The sequence below is a fragment of the Anser cygnoides genome, chromosome 12 (genome assembly GCF_040182565.1).
Source record: "Anser cygnoides isolate HZ-2024a breed goose chromosome 12, Taihu_goose_T2T_genome, whole genome shotgun sequence".
NCBI lineage: Eukaryota > Metazoa > Chordata > Aves > Anseriformes > Anatidae > Anser > Anser cygnoides.
Window position 1 is genome coordinate 21,322,501 of NC_089884.1, and position 19,204 is coordinate 21,341,704.

Here is a 19,204-nt window from a genome sequence, read left to right on the forward strand (position 1 = left end):
AGCCCAAAAGCCAGAGTCTCTAAGAGATTTTAGATGGCTTTTCTGTCCTTTCACTTAATAGTGGAAGTAGCACAGCAAGCTTATTTGTCTGTAGGTGTACTGTAAATAGTAATATTAATATTGTAAATAATAATAATATCAACCAAACAAATAACATTTATATATATATATATTTCCCTTAAAACAGCCACTTACTTTTAATTTTTAGCTATTCACTCAGTTGAGGACCATATAAACAAGTATTTGACATCCAGCAGTTATTGATCTGACATCTGATAATATTTTAAAACAAAACACAAATGCACTTCTGTCGTATCCTTCAAAAGGAAGTCTACTGCTAAACTCTATCCATTCAAGTATTCAGAAGCATTTAAAAAACACCTTTGAAAACATTTTCTTAAAATTGGAAGAAGAGAAGTTTGACCCAAAATGTTTTTCCTTAAAGATATTTTTCTTGACTTTACAGTGATGTCATGCTCTACACAACATGAGGAATTAAAGTGTTAAACTTGTAGCTCTCAGACTTGGGGGCTTATTGACATGGAGCCAATTGATACAGAAGATTCCCTGTTCTGTGAAGTGCACTTCTGTAAGTGTCTCTGTCTATAAGCCCTAAAAAGAACTGAAATTGTTGTAAAATCCTCATCACTTGCCTCCACTGCTTCTTGTGGGCACAAACTCAGTATTTTAAGCTATCATAGATATGCATCTACTATTATTCTGCCATTGGAAAAAACAAACAAACAAACAAAACAGGATAACAGGGCTGTTGTGAGAGCAAAATCTTATTTCCCTTCTAGAATGAGAAACATCTGATTGATTTGAATTCTGTAAAACATAATCAGAAAGTACATTGGTACATCAGCTGACTGCCTTGAGGAAAGTAGGGTCCCAAAGACTGCTATGAAATGCACAGGAAGCATAATTAAGTCCATTAAGCTTCAGGTGAAGGAGTCAAACAAGGTCTCTAACAACTGTCTGGCAATCACACTGGGCTCTCACAAAACCTGAGAAAGCCAACCTCTGAAACAGAGCACTTAAAGCAGAGGAAAGTCGAAGTCCTAGCTCAGCTGGGAAATGGGGCTCAGCAGACATTTGGGTAAGGAATGAGATACCTTCACATTGTAAAAATATGATTCTTAGTGTAAATGAGTATTATGTCTGTAGAAAATTAACCTTGAATACAAACCGGTTACAGTAGCACACCTACTATTTCTCAGTGTAGATGTCCTAACTGGGTGAATAAAAAGGACTGCAAGATATCCTGAAGCCTTAGCAAAGGTAAGAAATGAGAAACTCACCCTTCTCCATCTGCGCTGGTGAATAACGTGGTCTCCTGGACTCCTCTTGGACTAGTGCAAGGCTATTGTAAAAATTAGGAAAAAAAAAAATGAAAGTAAGGGAAGACTGGTAAGTCATATGAGAAGAGCAAAACCACACAGAAGAGGAAGCCTATAGGGGCAAATTAAATCAGCTGTTTGAGACAGCCCTACAGAAGGCAAACCATATTAAACAACTTAATATAATTTGTTCCCAAAATTTAAATGGAACTACCACTCAGGCTCCTTAAACATATTAACAGGTACAATTAGAGTGATTTCCAGTGATTTCTCAAATAAGTGCCATGTCCATCAAGGACATCAGGGATCAGAATTGGTCCCTAGGGGCTTCACAAGGGTACTCATATTAACTTACTTCAACTGTGATTCTTGCCCTTAGGGCAAATAACATAATTGCAGTGCAATGTGCATTTGGCCTCAGCCTGCTTTCGCTCAGTTTGCATAGTTCTGCACTTTCCTATTGTTTCTATTGTACAAAATGCCATTGCACCACTTTGATAATGTCTGAATATATCAAAGGCCAGGGGGATTCTGTTATGTAAACACATCATTTATTCCTATATACAGCAATGATTACCTGACATCAAACTCATCTAGGAGCATGCTGTGTGACTACAGAGTAGGCGGTCTTACTGTTAAAGAGCCCTATCGATTGACAAGCGTTTGGAGAAGAGACGATGAAGGGGAAGGGTGTTCTATCAATAACTTAGAGCCTAAAATTCAACAGATAACTTAAACATGGACATTTTCCTGTTCCCACCTCTTCCAAAACTGTGACAAACCCCCCAAAAACCCTGCTCTCTTAAGAGCCACAGAAGACAGGGTAACAGCTCTGTTCTGCCTTGCTTATTAGCATCAAAGTTGAAGACTAGAGGATGCAGCAACCTGTGGTTACAGGTAAGGTGAGGATGGACTCCCCATCACAACATCCACCAGCTCTATCCAGGCAGAGTGATGGGATTTGAAGAAGAAACAAGATAATCACAGGCTCCTGATACAGGCAACTGATTTAAAGATGATGGCCCAGAGAGTCCAATTTATCAATGCATACAGAAAAAAAAAAAAAGTTACCACAGTGTTACCAAAAGGACTACTAAGAAGATTAGGAGATTTAAGAGGTGGGAAGTAAAAAGCATAGGGTTTTTTTTTTTTTTTTTTTTTTGAATAGCTAAGGTACTTTTCTATGCAATCAGATTCAATTTCATCATTGTGACAGAGAAAAGGTATGAAACATTAATGATCTGTACTGGACTAAATTGTTAGATGTACGCAGGCATACTGTATTCTAAAGAAAAATGTATATGAACATAAAAACTTTCCCACTACATTTAACTGGTATCTCAAGTAGATGCTTACAGGTATAGTTCTCATATACGGATATTGCGGTAGATTTCTCTCTTTTCACCCGTTTGTGCTATCTAGTAATTTTCTTCAGACTCAGCAATTCTCAAAAAAAACAGAAGAATGAACTCTCCCTCTCCTGCACTGACACAGTGAATTCTCAGAGTCATACCTTTTGACTGTCCAACAATTTCTGGAGCTGCTTTGGTTTCTCCAGAGACAATGCTCTAAATTGAAAAACTCACTCCATGAGAGCATTTGGAGACACCATCACTTCAAGTGAATTTCTAATTTTATTTTTTTTAAAGTTTGTGGACAACACAAAGAAAACAGAATATAGGCTTCACTTCTGTAGAAAGATGCTGAAAAACAAAACCAAAAGCCTTTAGAAGAAACAATTTTGATGAATAAGTTTCACCTAGAACTAAATTTCCTGTAAGCACAATGATATGATGTCAGATTTTCATGTCAAATAGGTAGAACATCTGTGTAATTTCAATGAACTTGAATAAAAACAAGAAACAATATGTATTCAAAATAACTTTGCTTGCAGGTTAGACATGAAATTGTTGACATATTTAGTAGCTGTTTGTCTGAAGATCTGACCCACAAGCTGTATGTATCTCAAGCAGAAAGAATAAGAGAGAGTATGAATTAAAAGATGAATTTTGTATGAAAAAGTGTCTAATGAAAACGTCTGTCAGAAAGACTCTACTCAAATGTAATTTTTCCATACTGGAATTTATGGTTTTTCATTACAAATATTTTATTTTATGAATGGACTTTGTAAAGAAATCCAAAATATTTAGAGACTAAAGTTGTTTTAATGTTCTTACATTCATTGTTTCTGCAATACAAAAAGAGAAGGCACTATTATTATTAAATAATTTAAAAACATTTGACATCTAATGCAGAAGTTTTTGTCATTAAACAGTATTTAATGTAGCCCAAATATACACTTGCTGCAAAGACTGCTTAGAAGGATAACTGGTCAGTTTTGACTCATTGCAGATGCAAGTTTAGCCAGAGGTCAAGGCTTGCTGAACTCAGTATAGGTTTACATCCGTCCTAGAAAGGACATTTCTAGAAGCCATGCAGACAGATGATAAGGGCTGATAAGACTTAGCATCTGGAAAGGGAGAGCTGAGAAGTCACAGGCAATGAATCTAGACTCAAGGACACTTGAGACAACCATACAACTTGTGCCTTCCAGACCCATGGAGGATGTCCAATTTACCCAATTCTTGAAACAGGCTTTGCAAAAGATTTCTGGATTGGTTTGTCTGTTATACTATTAGCTCTCTAGCTGAAGTATGAAGGAGTTGATGAAGGATCACAAAAACAGACAATGACAGTTTTGAAGCACTTTCATGCCTTATCAAGTTCAGTCCAAAACAGGCATCACTTTTGCACTTGACAGTACTTTTAACATGCTCAAGGGCTGCAGAAATTTACATCAGCTGCCTGAGAGGAAATTGAAATTCCTGGAGCTACATTACTGTTTTCAGTCTACCCAGAAATTCCCCTTTATGCAAAAGCCCGATTCCTTAGAAAGCTGGTTAATATAACTTCTACTGACCAGGTGTCTGAGAGAAGAAATGAGGCCATACTGAAAGAGGACATTGCTCTTTAGAGACAAAGAAAAGACGGCATGATTCCTACTCACCAAAAATTTACTAGACCATATGTGGACAAGTTGAAGTAGCCTAGCATCTGGAAAGGGGGAGCTGAGAGGCCATATGCAATGAATCTAGAATCCTTCACCAGGTTCACAAGGGAAACTTTAAAAATAAAGTTTGACCAAGTGAAAGAAGGTTCAGCACAACAAAGAGAACCAGAGGAACAAAGAGTACGAGCGCGGGTACAGCTGAGTTGAGCTGAAAGCTGGAACAACTCTCAGTGTAAGGTGAATCTCAAATTTGGAGCCTGATAGGGCAAGAAATCAGGAAGACTTCAATACGTATGAAAAATATGTTCAGACTGCAGAAAGGAATGTTTTTATTGGGTTTCAAAGAAGGGCAGCAGAAAAGAGTTCAGAGAGGAGAACAATAAAAGTAGCTCAGGTAACATTTATGAAGGGAATGGGTGAGAATTCTGGCAAGAATAGAAAGGAAAATGTGGTATCTGCTCATATGAAGCACAGAAACAAGGCTTGATGAAAACATATAAAAAAAAAGGAAAGATAAGCTCAAGTTTATAAAGCTTCTCTGATGGGGAAGAGAGTAGGATGGAGAAGCAGCATTATTTGGCCCTGATTGCAAGCAGAGTTGGCAAGTCTGAACTAACCGGAAAGTGTCTTGGGAGATCTGTCTTCTATTTATTTTCTTCTGTGGGCTGGATTTTGCATTGTGTAGTCTTTGCTTAATGTACATTGGCTATTAATGCATTCCTTCTAGGTGGGCTACCGTTTAACTTCTGAAAGGGACTGGTGTTAGTTTTAGGAACTTAGGCTATGTATGTAATACAACATGAAAACTATACAGAGAAAAATCATAGAAAAATCTCCAAACACTACTCCACAGCCTTCCTCTTCAGGCCTCCTTTAAGAAACCTCATGCAAAAAAATTATCCTCAGCTCGGCTGTAATTTCTTTCAAACACATCCTTGATCACCAAGAATAATGACACTCAACCCTCTCATTTCTTCGGGCAGTGTACAGAGACTGTATTCAGTGAGACTACTGCATCTGCTCCCCTTATGCGTTCTGCAATCCTCCAATAAGGTTACTAATATACAAGATCTTTGGGTTAGCTCAACAACGTTATGTTGCCACTCAAAATATAAGCAAAACTATAGTTTTTGTAAAAGTAAAGGTTAGAAATTTCAGAAAGTGATTGTCCAGAAGAAGATCTTCTAGAAGGGATAAGATCTGTTATTAGACTGAGAGATGGGATATAGATATATTCACTAGTACTAAAGGCCTGGCATTAGTCATCACACACAATACAAGTAAGACTCTGTCAGAAGGATAAGTTTGGCAGTATGTAACCTCCCTCATATTTGTCAGTGTAAACTCATTTCTCCCAAGCAAATAGATTTTGAAACAGTGTCATTAAAGTATTAGCATTTTATTTTGTATTGGGCTAAGTGTGCTAAGAAGACAAGGAAAAGAAGGTAGAAGTAAAACAGTATGAGACAAGAGAACACACAAAATTCCTTAGATATATATCTCTGTATTAGGGTAATGTTTTTGTGACACATTCAGAGATATGTAGAAGCTACCTGTATTCATCCAGAATTGTGGCCTCTCAGTAGAAAAAAATAACAACAATAACAAAGCTGCTTGGGAGGATTCTGGAAGTTAATTTATTTGCAGAAAAAAGAATGCTTAGCAAGGTACTAAAAATGTAGAAAGGATGGGGGCAGACTGAAATTTTGCAATGTAGTTTACCTGGGCTGTGAAGTTCTTACAGTACTTGTAGACTGTCATATCGTTCTGTTTCAAATTAAACATCTGCTTACTAAGCAAACTAGTTTAGTCTTTCCATATCTTAAGTCACTCATATGAATGTAACCTAACAATGATAATGAATTGTCCAGGATAGGTATGTATCACATCTAAATTTTGCTGTTAATAAGAAGAAATAAGGTTAGACAATTCCTGGATGATCCACCAAGAGAATATATAAGCTGTTTACAGTTCTCTCACCATGTTGGAGAATACATGTTCTTATAAATAAGCGTGGGATGCATTGTTAGAAAGAATACACTGAATTTATCCAACTGAAAAATATGAGAAAAAATACTTTTCTAGAATGACATTTTTGAAAGACGTCTTTTGGTGCTTGATTAAAATAATGTGGGAACCGGTACCAACAGGTAAGTTTAATTGGAGCTACTCAAAAATGAAGTCTATGCTGATTATTCACATGCTGCAGGACGTTGGGAAACTTAAGTTCAGCTCTGCGGAGAACAGGAAACTTGAACAGTTCCTGGACAAACCGTAGACATGGAAGTGCTATAAATGTATATTCTTTGCTAAGACAGAAATATCCAAATAAATAGGATAATATTCTGGGGCCAAAAAACAGCACAATTATGTTGTAAATACACAGACACATATAAGTATATAGTGTTACAATCAATTGCATAGAAATTTATTGGACTCAGTATAATGACTGTCATGTGTAATCACAAAGAATCAGTCCCTATCCATTTCATATTAGTGTTTTCGAACTTCTATTGACATCTCATGTGTGGCCCTAAATGCTTGTTTCCTGAGTGACTCATCAACTAATTCATCAGCTTTCTGGAGTGCCCTTACATTTCAAGAAAGCTGTCCTACTTCTGCAGCATGAGAAGTTAGAGCATCACAAGTGCTACGGGCACTGTAGAGAAGAGTAATAATCTCAAATGTAATGTTTAAGATGGATCAAACCAAAGAAAGAACAATCAGATTATCCAAATGTATTCATCCCAGCAATCTCCCTCCGCTGTAAGAAAGAATATACGCTGTGTCTTCTTCGGCAAATAAGTTTGTGTGAGCTAAGAAATTAACATTGTATAAATAGAAGGACCCAGAAAAGCCACTGGGCTTGAATCACTGAAGCCAGCAGGAGTTTCCCTCAGATTGCAACAGACTTGGATCATGTCTGTCGTTGGCATGGAGATACTGGGCCTATAAAACATTAGAAAAGTGAATTTTTATTAAACAAATTATCTCAAGACCTTGAAAACACGTACAGTACTTTTTGCTATTTAGTTTTTCTTTTACTGGAAGCAGTAAATGAGAAACATTTCCTGCACAGTTTATTGAATGTGTTTGTGCTTAGTGCTCAAAAAGAATATGCCACAAGGTAGTCAGGGCCTTTTATAAAATGTTACAGACCTTTGGGGAGCAAAAGTTAAGAGGAAGAAAAAAAAGTCAGAGAGTCAGAGGGACAGCAACTGGTGCACATTTCTGTTACTAACATATATGGTGGCCAAGGAAAGCATCACATGCAATTAACAATACACAGCTGTAGTCACACAATGCATCTCATCTGTGCAAGAGTAAAAGTTTATACAGCTGCTGCTAGCTACTCAGGAGTCACAAATGCAAACACATGATTGCATTATATTTACAAATTTCCTGCAGAACATTCTGCATTTGTATGGATTATATTACATTCACTCCGAATTTGATGACAAATTAGTGTAGATTAATCTCTTCTTAGAAATATGTGAAGCTTTTAACAAAGTGTACATAAACCAAGCTGCTAGTTGTTTCTCATTGTTAATAATGAGTCCTTTTAAAATCCAAAGTTTAGAAGTGTTACAAGGCATGCTACTGGGCTTTCATTCATTATATTAATAAAACTCCATAAAGCAGACTGTTGCTGCCAGAGGGTATTGCTCCTTTCTGACAGGTACAGTGACAGACACAAATTTTCTATCTCTGAATAGTACTATAGATAATATCAACTGAGACAAAGAGAACAAAATGTATGACAATTGTTCAGTCTCATAGCAAAGAGATTTGTAGCTAGCTACTAAGTATGCTTCCCAGCAAACAGACTATGTTGTCCTATGTTTACATGGAGGAGTAATATTTTCTTTGAAAATTCAAGGGCATTTGGTTTGTTTTTACTCTACTTGAAAGATTGTTTTGTTTGTCGGTTACAGCTAAACAGGTGTGGGGTCCAGCCTTTTTATTTTTGCCAGCAAAATGACTATTAAATGACCATTTGTTCCAGAATACTAGCAATATAATTTACAGTAAATACCTTAAGCAAACATTTTTCTCAGGTCTTGTTTTTTAGTAATAATATCCAGAAATGAATGCAACTCCCTCTCCCTCGTTCAGTACTGGCATTTCTAAGATGCCTTTCCCAGTGATAAGACAGAAAAACCTTGGGACCAGTCCAGTGAAGACAGGCAAGTCTCCTTTTTCCTCTAAAGTTTAATCTGTGGCTTCTGGGCCAGAACACCCATTTAGATTTCCCAACAAAGAAAAATAAAAGAAAACGTTTCGTTAAAGATGCGGGGAAGCCTAAAGAATATAGTGATAGGACTCTGCAAGCATGTTTCTCAGGCTTCGGTCCATTCCTTGGATCATTCCTAAGACTATTTCCCCTTCTGATGAACTCATGAGAGTTAATCTGGGGTCTTCTAACTGAGTACTGTAAATACCACAGTGACTTCTGGAAGAGAAAGAAGTTCTTGATCCCAGTTCCTTTACAATAGGGGACTTTGTAAGTCAGAATTTAGAACTAGATCTAATAATGAAGGCATGAATAGTAGAGTTGATGCCATATTCTCCCCTCGGTGTGTCTCACTGAGCAAATAGATCATAGTAAGGACAGGAGTTCTTCATATTGCTTTTTCTAGAGCCATGTAAACTGAAAGCCAATAGCTCACCAAAGAGAGAAAATGCAGGGTCTACTTGCAGATCATCCCAGCTGGGTGTATACAATCTCAGTCTGGCAACAGGACTAGAAGGTTTTAAACCACTATTCGTAATTGAAGAGATCACTATCAGCAGTGTGTTCATGAGAACTCCCTTATCAGAGCCAGATCCAAGATTAAACTAGCTCAGATCTGGTTTCCAAAAGCCATAATAGGCAGATGCCTAAAGAGGTTTAAGAACTGGACAAACATATATGATATTTTCTTCTACTGCTCTTCCAACCTTCATCTATTTTAAGCTCAGAGGACTTTGTAAAACAGACGGGATTATGCTTGTTTTGTAACTCTCATTATATTTCCATTCCAGATGTTTTTCTAGCCTCACCTTAAGTCCACATAAACTTTTAGCATCCACACCATCATCTGACAACAAGCTCCATAGGTCAACTACATAATGAGGCTACTACATTGTTTAACTACTCATTTACCTGTCTCTAACTAGCCTTGTTTGATGTCTTCACCATCCTTTATGGAAAGGATGGAGGCTAATCCCTCCCAGGCATCTCTTACATTATTCTTGAGATCTGAGTAATGGAAATTCACAGAGTATTTAATATCTTTATGCTGCAGCCAGACTCAAATGACAAGAATGATCACAATTAGAGGGCAGAAATCCATAAAGTTGGAAATTCATCATTTCCTCTGTGACTTCAATCCTCTCTGATTAAATTTAAATTACAATAACTCTGCAAACAGCTAAATTGTTCCAGCACCTGATACCCATTCCAGAAAAGAATACTTGAACCCATCTGTTGTACTGAGATGCACCCTTTTAACTTGCAACAGTGACCACTAAGGTCAGTTCTAGATTATCTTGTTGTTGCAGGAACTAATTCTGAGTTCGCTTACAATCCACATTCTCTAAAATTAACCTCAAGCCTTCCAAAAGCTCTCATTCTGTTATTCAATTCATTGTTATTGGCACTAAAGCTGAGTTTGTAAGTAACTATATTGTGTTTTAGCGCCAGCAGCTCCATTTATTATGTTCCAGACATAATCAAAACTTCTCTCAATATTTTTCCACTGTTTTCATTGTATTTAGCTCTCAGACTCATCTGGTAATTTGATATTCCAAATTGGGAATTCTACTAGGCAAAGGAAAAAGGAGACTTGCCTGTCTTCACTGGTTTTTCTGTTTTATCACTGGGAAAGGCATCTTAGAAATGCCAGTACTGAGCGAGGGAGAGGGAGTTGCATTCATTTCTGGATATTATTATTGCCTATTGTTACTAAAATCCAGGAATTTCCCAAGACTACCACACTCAAAATTGAAATAGTATCAAAGAGAGCGTTAAGAAAGGATATAAAATCCATGCTTATGTCACAGAATTTCCAGTATTTTTTAATTGAACACTGAGCTAATTAGGGAAAATACTGAGTGGTGCAATTAACCAAATAAGTAACAAGTGTCAAATGGCAATGGATGCTTCACAGGTTGAAATAAAAAATAAAGCTATAGCGCATTAAATACTTAATACAGTACAAAACCAAAAATTCTAACAACCATGACCAAGATACTGTAGTCAACAATGTTGCTGTACATAACCATATTGAAACTATTTGAAAAGAACAATTGATTTGCAAAAATATGCAAGCAAAAAGTTGTTTTTCTGTATGACATCTACTTGCAAGAAAATAGACTTCAGCAGCAAAAGGAAAATATGAACAAAACCTAAGCACGGCACAAGTAAGAATGCTTTCAAAACCTAAACCCTTGCATGCACACAGGTATGATACATGCTTTCCGTCACAACAAAGAAGGATCTGATAACCCCTGGAAAGTGAGTATCTTTTCTTGCACATGCAGATGCCTGCCTTCCTTTTCCCTTTGTGTGCTCAGTGATAGGTTCCTCTCCCACCTGTTTTTCATAGACATTAAGTAAGCTATGTTGCAGCTTACTAGCAACAGCTAAAGTAGCACTCAAGTGGCTGGAGATATGGTTTTCTGAGAGTTTGACTGCATTTTCTGAGAAGCAGATGTCCACATTACCAAAAGGAACTTCAGATGGTATTAGGGAACTATGATCACTCAAGGGATATTACATTTCTGTATGTCCATTCCTATAGCTGAAACAGTCCAGCAAACTTTTAATGGAAACTTCCCAGATTTTTGCTGAACAGTCCTGTAATAAGCTCAGAAAACATTTAATTGGAATCTGATAATATTTGTTCTTCTATTGAAGACAAGTTCATAGGTAGTGGCATTCCCTAAATACCAGGGGGTCTCAGAAAACTTTAACAAATAAGAGGTACTTTGTTATAAACAGACAACTTAGGTCATTACATAGACTTGCTGATATATCTCTTAAGATTGAAACTAGTCATGAGGCAGGATGCCAGTTTTTCAGCCTGGTCTAACTTGAACTCTGGCAATCTGAGGCAACAGAGATTGTCACTACTAATGTACAACCAACTTACTGATATTTTTCTGGGTTCAACAGATCCAAGGACATGATTCATAAACCTATATGGAATTTATTCATGTTACTCAGAAATCTTTTCTAATAAACTACACACACCAGGAACCTTGCAAAAAGCATGTCAAGCTACTTTGCAGAACACCGATCAATACTCAAATGTCACTTGTGCAGAGAAGAGTAACTGTGTCATGTTAGTGAATGAAGCAACTTCTTTCTTTTTTTAGTGTGTGTTTTGGAAGCTACCATTATGCTGATCCAATAGTTGAACTTCTATTTTAAATAAGGTGAATATTAACCCCAGACATATGCAAAGAACGCACCTGATAAAACAATTATTTTTCTTTATGAACCACATATAAAACACTCATTCTGGGTGGAATATATACACAAGGGAATATATACTGCCCACCTTCATATTTGTGAATCATGTTCTCATCTTAGCCAATGCTTTTGTGATGTACCTCCTTCTCAAATTAAAGAAACTAATGAGGATCATTAGGGGAATTATCATGTTTTTGTTTGTTTGTTTGTTTGTTTTTTAAGTGGGATTTCTAATATGCTCATCTGTTATCAAATTATTTTCATTGGAGCTAAAATCATCCATCCCACCAAGTTTATGTTCTGGATGGAAAAAATAACCAAGAAGCCTTGTGTGTATGCATATTGTTTCTAATGCCTTCCAATCTAGCCTTCTGCTGTCATCACACTTTAGAGTCTTTATGTCCAGTCACCACAGTAGTCAATAGATTCCCCTTGGGTGTCATCATTTGATAAAGTGGATGATAGCCTCAGATTTAACTCCCACCTTAAGCATGCCTCCAATTCTACTTCACCATGAAGGAACTTACTACTGAATGCATTTCAGCTATGTAAGAAAGACAATATAATTACGTTCTTTCAAGGCAAGTACTGCAGTGAGATTATCTGCATTGTTTGCTAAAGAAGTACCTGAAATAAATTTTACATCTGAGCATGCTGTTCTCCCAGTACTACATATGTGACTAAGAAGAAAAGAATGAGAGGAGTTGGGAGCTGAAGGGGTGAACTATGTAGGAACCAAACAGAATTATGACTAAAAAAGGGCACCTGAGTTTCAATTTACTTCAAGATTTTTGGATTGTGATTTTTTTTATTGACTTCTCCATAATGCCCTTTCCATATGCCCAAAAGAATACTCTTTTCCATTGACATTCAATACCACTTCTTCATATTTCAAAATTTTGTGCTTATTCAGTTGGCCTTGCTCTAAATGGTTTTCCTGCCTATGTTGTGTTCACTTACTGCAGATTTCTGGCCCCCAAGAAACCAGGATTATTATTTTTTTTTTATAACAGCCATTTGTGCCATTTGGCAACTCAGGTGATGAGACAAAACCCTAGAAAATAAACTAATATTGATGGCTCCTATTTTTTTTTTTTACTTCTCTTGATTTGCCCTCTTTATTTTTGAGGACATCTGAGAGAAAACGCAACAGGAGATTTTCTTAGAACAGGTTTTCTGCTCTTAAAATGATAGTGTCCCTATTATTATAAAATGAATTTAAGTAAAATGTTTTGTCTCTCTCCAAGATATCTTACAAACACCAGAGACAGAGAGAGAAAAATAAAGAGACAGGGAAAGTTCATCTATAGATTTAAATACCTTCAGATCCTTGTCTGTCTTTAACCATATCTCAGTAGTACATTTCTCTTTGCTTACCAAAAAAACTCAGCAGAAAAGCAGTTGGGGTATACTGCCTTAATCAACAGAGTAATTATTATTATTTTTTTAACAGCATATCAGCATGAATAATTGAAGAGAAGACAATGACACTGCAGGTCCTTTCTACCTGAGAATGAATAACAAGGCCTTAATGTTGCTGTATTTCATAGTAAACCACAGAACAATTAAAATAACTTATAACAGTTTGATGTTCTCTTGTTTCTTATTATTTTACTGAATCCTAACATACCTTCCTTCAAAATCTGTCAAGAATTAATAGTTTAAAAGGACACAGGATAGCTGCTCAGCACATGTACTGACAAAGGGATCTGTTACCTTAGTAACATGGCTGTATGGCACTTCCTCCGCTTATGTTTCCAAACATGATTTTCATATGGCAATGCTCACTTGTGTATTTTGCTTAGTTATGTTTACTCACCGTAGGAAGTTTAAGGCCATGTCTTCATACCAAGTTACACTGCTTTAACTGAAGGTCAGATCTGAAACCAAGTAGGAAATAGGTGATTTTACGTATTTCACTTGAGCAGGGACTATTTGGGCTTAGAACAAGTCAGTTAGGAACAGATTTAAATTAAGTTGAAACAAGTTGTCTTTGAAAGGCAGTAATAATGTCTCTGGGGATTTGTCAGAGTGTAACTAAAATCTGTGCAAATCCATGTGCAATCCCTAAATAAAAGCTCATATATCCTGGGAGAAACCTTCCAATCCCAGGGTATGCACAAACATAGCTTTTTATGCTGCCAAGCCATGCCTTTTTCCCTGGAAAAAAAAAAAAGTTTGTTTGCTTAATTTTGCTTCACAGTGACTTTTGCCTACAGTCAGCCGACTACCAGCATTGCATCGTTTCTGCAGCACTGTAAGACTATTAACTATGCCATACCAAGTTACTATCTAGACTTACAGTACCTAGCATATTGACTTATTAGCCAACAGATCTTAAATAATTATTCTGAACTACTGACCATGTAGCAGATTAAACTGATAAAGACATGAAATTTATGCTTTTGAGATATCTTGAAGGGGTGTTCAGCAGTAATGTGCATGTGTTGGACTGGGAGAGAGTCAAAATGAAGTCCAATTTACATGTTGCAAAAAGGGATTGGATGGGTAATGAGATCTGATATCTCTATTGGTATAGGATAGTCATGGCTTTTAATAGATTATCCTAGTGTCCATATAGATATTTACACAGACATTGATTTCCCACGTTTTTGTCCCAGTGCTCCATCCTATTCCCTAATGCTGATGGGCAGAATGAGAAGCCAACCCTCATCAATGCAGCTGATACATAAATCAACAGCATGGCAAAAACACTCCACTACCAACTTCAAGGCTCTGCCACTGCTGCAAAGGCTGACACAAACATATCTGACGTTCCATTGCTCTTTGGATAGAATTGCTATAGCCACTTGCAATCATGTGATACTTACTGCCTTCTCCTAAGAAATACAGGCTGGCTCATTTCTGGCCATTCAGCTCTGATTCTTGAGAAGACAGGCTCTTAAAGTCTTGGAAATTGAGGGTATGGTGGGTATTGGAATTGGAGGAGAGACGAAAAGAAAGGAAATCTATGTAATGCAGAAAAAAAAATTGCTCAGTTTGCAATCTAACGTCCCATTTTTAAAACAACTCCATATTAAACGTGGCTATGATCAGCATACCATTAGGATCTATTTCTAAAATGTTACAAAGTCTGTCTGTCTGCCTTTGCATGGACCAGGATGCTGCACTGGCAATCAGGAGTAATTTCATATAGCAGCAGGTTGGTTTTGTTTTGAGAAAATCACACACAAAACAAGCATATTTTTTTTTGAATCATTCTCCTTTAGAATAAAAACTAACAAGAATATAAAAAAAAAAATCCCATAAAATAGATGGCAGCAAAAATTGAAGAATAACATATTTTCCATAATGTAGAAAATTTGTTGTTGTTGTTGTTGTTTTTTTTAATTTACCACTTCATGTGGCACTAAATACTGTGGGAACAGGGGCAAAATCGCACATTCACAGAACAACAGAAACCATGCAACTATATGCAGTCAATTACTATATACTCAATTTCAAACAAGTAGAAAAGTAAAGCTAGTTACTTCTCTTTGGAAACAGGTGATTTCAGTTAACATGGAGAGAAAAATTATCATTAGGAGTACAAATAATGAATGTGTTCTTCTGCTGCATGCATGTAAAGCCTGAAAAGTACCCTTTCATTCCACATTCTGTATTACAGCTCCAGTCTTAGCCGAGAATATCCCTAAGTTTAATGGGTTAAATGCTTATTATACCACTGTCTTATATGTAACATAAGGTACCTACTACAAGCCTACTCTTCATGCAAAATTGCCAATTTATAGCAATATTCCTTGTTTAGAAAACAAGGCTATCCAAACACTATAATTACAATATGCACCAGCAGGCATAACCCTGCATTAATGCACAGACTCCAGATACATTTGTCAAATAGAGTTTTTTTTCTCTTTGCCTCCTTCTCAGGGTACTTTTAAGTTCAGGGACAGAGAACATGTCTTCATTAGAAACATTAACATTCACAGGCTGTAGTAAATTTTGACAGTGAAAAGGTCTCTGTAACCTTTAGTTGTGCAGAAATTTACTTCCCAAGAAAATTACAGCTGGCACTGTCTTAATTAATGCTAGCTTTCTTTTCTGAAAATTGTGGGCTTGTCAGTAAAAAAGGCAGAAAAACCTGAGTTTAAAAGACTGGACACAAAAGACGCATAGAAATAAAGCCTTGCAAAATTTCATAATATTGCTCTGTTTTTGTTCTACAGTATGGAGATGAAAAGATCTAATTTGATTTTGCCAAATGGAGCAACATATATGTAATATAGAAATGATTTGCATTCTCTCTTTTGTCTTTGAGTTTTGTCATGTAAAGAGTGCTTTTTTTTTAAGCCATTCTTTTTTAAAAGCAATAGGTCAAATAATATCTATATCTGAAGGGGGAGGGGAATAAAGTATGACTTTTTTTTTTTAGCATTTCTTTAAATGCTCCTAGTAAATCACAGCTAACAGTAAGAATTACAGCAGTGTTTTTCACATGATTTTTAATTACTTGACATCTTTTTCTGATTTTTAGAATGATTTTAGTATTAATGTACAAATGTATTTCTTAATATTTACCTACATGTCTCAGAGTTATATTTTGATAGCATAAATACTTCCTCTTTGGCATATAAAGAATATTTATTCAGTGACTGAATTTTGATTATCATGCACAATAATCTTTAAGTGCTTGACAAGGTGTTAAATATATACATTATTTCTGAGCAACATTTTCTTACATGCAGGTTGGATTAATGTTAAAAGCAAATAGATATTTTCTTCCTTTTTTCTTATGTCTGAAAAGAACAATAAGATGTTTCCATATTAGTGGTCATATATTCATACCCTCATATTCTCTTTTGAAAGCAATTTCCAGCATTTTGTGTTTGGAATTGTGCAGTTCCAAGCTCTATCACTGGAAGCAATAACGCTCCAGCTCCACAGAAGACTCTTACTTATTACCAAGACGTGACACCACTTTGGCACTAGAAGAAGAACCAATACTGCATGTCAGCTGTTCAAAACATTTTATGCAAGTTTCTACAAGCACTTTAAATTAAGGTGCCCTGTATAAATGGTTTATTCATGTTTATGAAATGATTAGTTGGTGCCACTACATCCTTTAATAACTTATTGTGAGACATGTTATAAAATGCATCATCAATAAATGCTTAAAATGCTGCCACAGCAAGGTGATATGCTGCTACAACAGTATTTTAAGACGTACGTATTGTTCAAATAGTTTGTCTGCTGTTTCAATGCATACTTTCAAGTTTTTTTTTTACAAGCATGTTATTGAATGCTGTACAAATAATAAAATATTTATAAATATCACCTTAAAGTGTTACTATGTTTTCATAACTTTAATGTACAAGCCACAGAGACCGAGCAAGCGTCAAAAGTACAGAAGTGTAACAGAAGAGAAAAATCTCTATTTTAGAGGCAAATCTCTGTATTATCTCCCCGAGACAGAAAAATTCATAGCATTTCCCAGACACAGGGGCTGTATTATTGAGGTTTGAACCACTAACCATTTAAGAAATTGCCATGAATGGGGGGCCAGGAGGAAAGCAGGCACCTAAAATCTGAAGACATGAAAAAATGTCACACACAAAATGTTTTGACTGTTTATAGCACTTGGCAATTTTACTGAAATAATAAAATCCCAGTGTGGGCTATGGAGTCCATATGGACAAATGTAGGATTAGGGCCTCTCTTTGCTACTTCCTATACTGGAATACGAACAGAATAACATTATGGACAAATATGAAAAAAGGAGTACAGTCATAAAGCAGATGCTGACTGGGACATTAGTTTATGCATTTATCTGCTTCTCAGCTTAAACACAATAAACACGAAGTCTTAAGCAATATTCCAAAAAGGAATGTAACCTCAGGAAGAGAAAGCCAAGTTCTTTGCTTAAAAATGGTATGCTAGTAACTTCAAGAACATAGCAAGTGAGGGGTCTAAGCATATACTTAGCCAAGAAATGCAGTCAAATTTTCCTTGCTCATTGTCAAATTAATTGAGCTACTTACATAAGTGAGGAGACTTGAAGAAAGCACTTCCAGATATTGGCTCCAAACATTAGGATTTCCATTCCTTTCTGTGATCCCCTGTGACCTTCAATCATTTATTTACAAACAGTCAATGATGTGCCTTTGTTTCAACATGAGAAAATGCAGGAACATGGGTATTTGATAAGGCCAAAGAAACCCAGCAGGAAGAAAAAAAAACTTTATCCTTGAAGGGAAAAAAGCTAAAAGCCAACCCTAGTGAAACACACTGTATATTTACTCCTCGTGTAGGGGACAGCCTCACTCATATACTTCACACATGCTCACCTCTGGAACAGGGTAAAGCACTATCAGTCTCTGAGGAGGCTGCTGTCAGAGCTCAGTGTACACATATCAACTTCATTTAGCATGATTCTGCCATCTGTGCTGGTCTGAACAACAACCAGCATGATCACACCATCTTTTTGCCACCTGCACAGTGGTTACTGAGCTCAAGCAGGAATCATTTGAGGGGCATAAACACAAACATTGCTCTGCCCCTTTCTACTTTCCCAGATGTCCACCAAAAATGTGCAAGCACAAACACATTTCCTACAATCTTAGCTGGAGGGATGCAAACTCCTCTAAGTCGCTCCCAGCACATGCCTTAATTTGTGCTGCATGGCCAAGCGCAAGGCCAAGCTTTAGGTCACAGAGGAGCTGTACTAAGTGGTCAGTACTGATGTGCTCCTCTTCCTTTCCACAACAGCTATTCCTCATTGGATGTGATTGATCATAAACATCCTAAATTGTTGAATATTTATCTTTTAACACATTGGCGTACATAAAGGAACTCTCAGCAATTAGCATTCCTGAATTTGTCTTCTGTAAATTTATTTTCTCAAATAATTTTTTTGCATGATTTATTAAAAAATAAAGCCAAACACTTGGTTCTTAGATCCTGACCCTCTAATCACTCACATATGTGCCCATCTCTCGCATGTGCTCTTTGAGACCCCAGTAGTCTCAAATTGTGATTTATCTTGTATAACTAATGCTTCTAGGTTTTTTGGTGCTGACAGTATGATTTTTCACTTTCTTTCCTGTCAATTTCCAAGTACTGCATAGACATCTTTTCTATCTTTCTTCCTTCATTTTAGAAGTAGTAACAAGATATTTTTTAAGATCTTCCCAAAATTCTTGTCCAAATAGTTTTTAGTTTCTAATAAATGTATAAAATTACACATATATGGACATTTATATATATATAAATCTATATAAAAATCATGTAATTACTAATCTGCTTGCTTAAGCTTTATTGCTTTATTATTTTTATTGAATGACTGCTTTAAAATTTCGTAACCTATCAAGTCTTTCATATTTAAGTGACTCCCACAAATGATTTCTGCCTCGAATGCTCTTATATTGATATGACCTT

At 36.3% G+C, this 19,204-nt stretch overlaps 2 long non-coding RNA genes across 4 annotated transcripts in view; one reads left to right on the forward strand and one right to left on the reverse strand.

Moving 5' to 3' along the window:
• LOC125183923 (uncharacterized) overlaps positions 1-19,204 on the reverse strand; it is a 106,619-nt gene that overhangs the window by 26,835 nt on the left and 60,580 nt on the right. For all 3 annotated transcript variants that reach the window (XR_010834371.1, XR_007166726.2, XR_010834370.1), the window contains exons 7-8: positions 13,629-13,689; positions 1,302-1,363 (exon numbers count right to left, since the gene is read on the reverse strand). This is a non-coding gene — a long non-coding RNA (uncharacterized lncRNA). The remainder of the gene's footprint in view (positions 1-1,301; positions 1,364-13,628; positions 13,690-19,204) is intronic.
• Positions 1,011-2,650, forward strand: LOC106039620 (uncharacterized). The gene is made up of 3 exons (XR_001209415.3): positions 1,011-1,099; positions 1,221-1,281; positions 1,908-2,650. It is a non-coding gene; the product is annotated as an uncharacterized lncRNA (long non-coding RNA).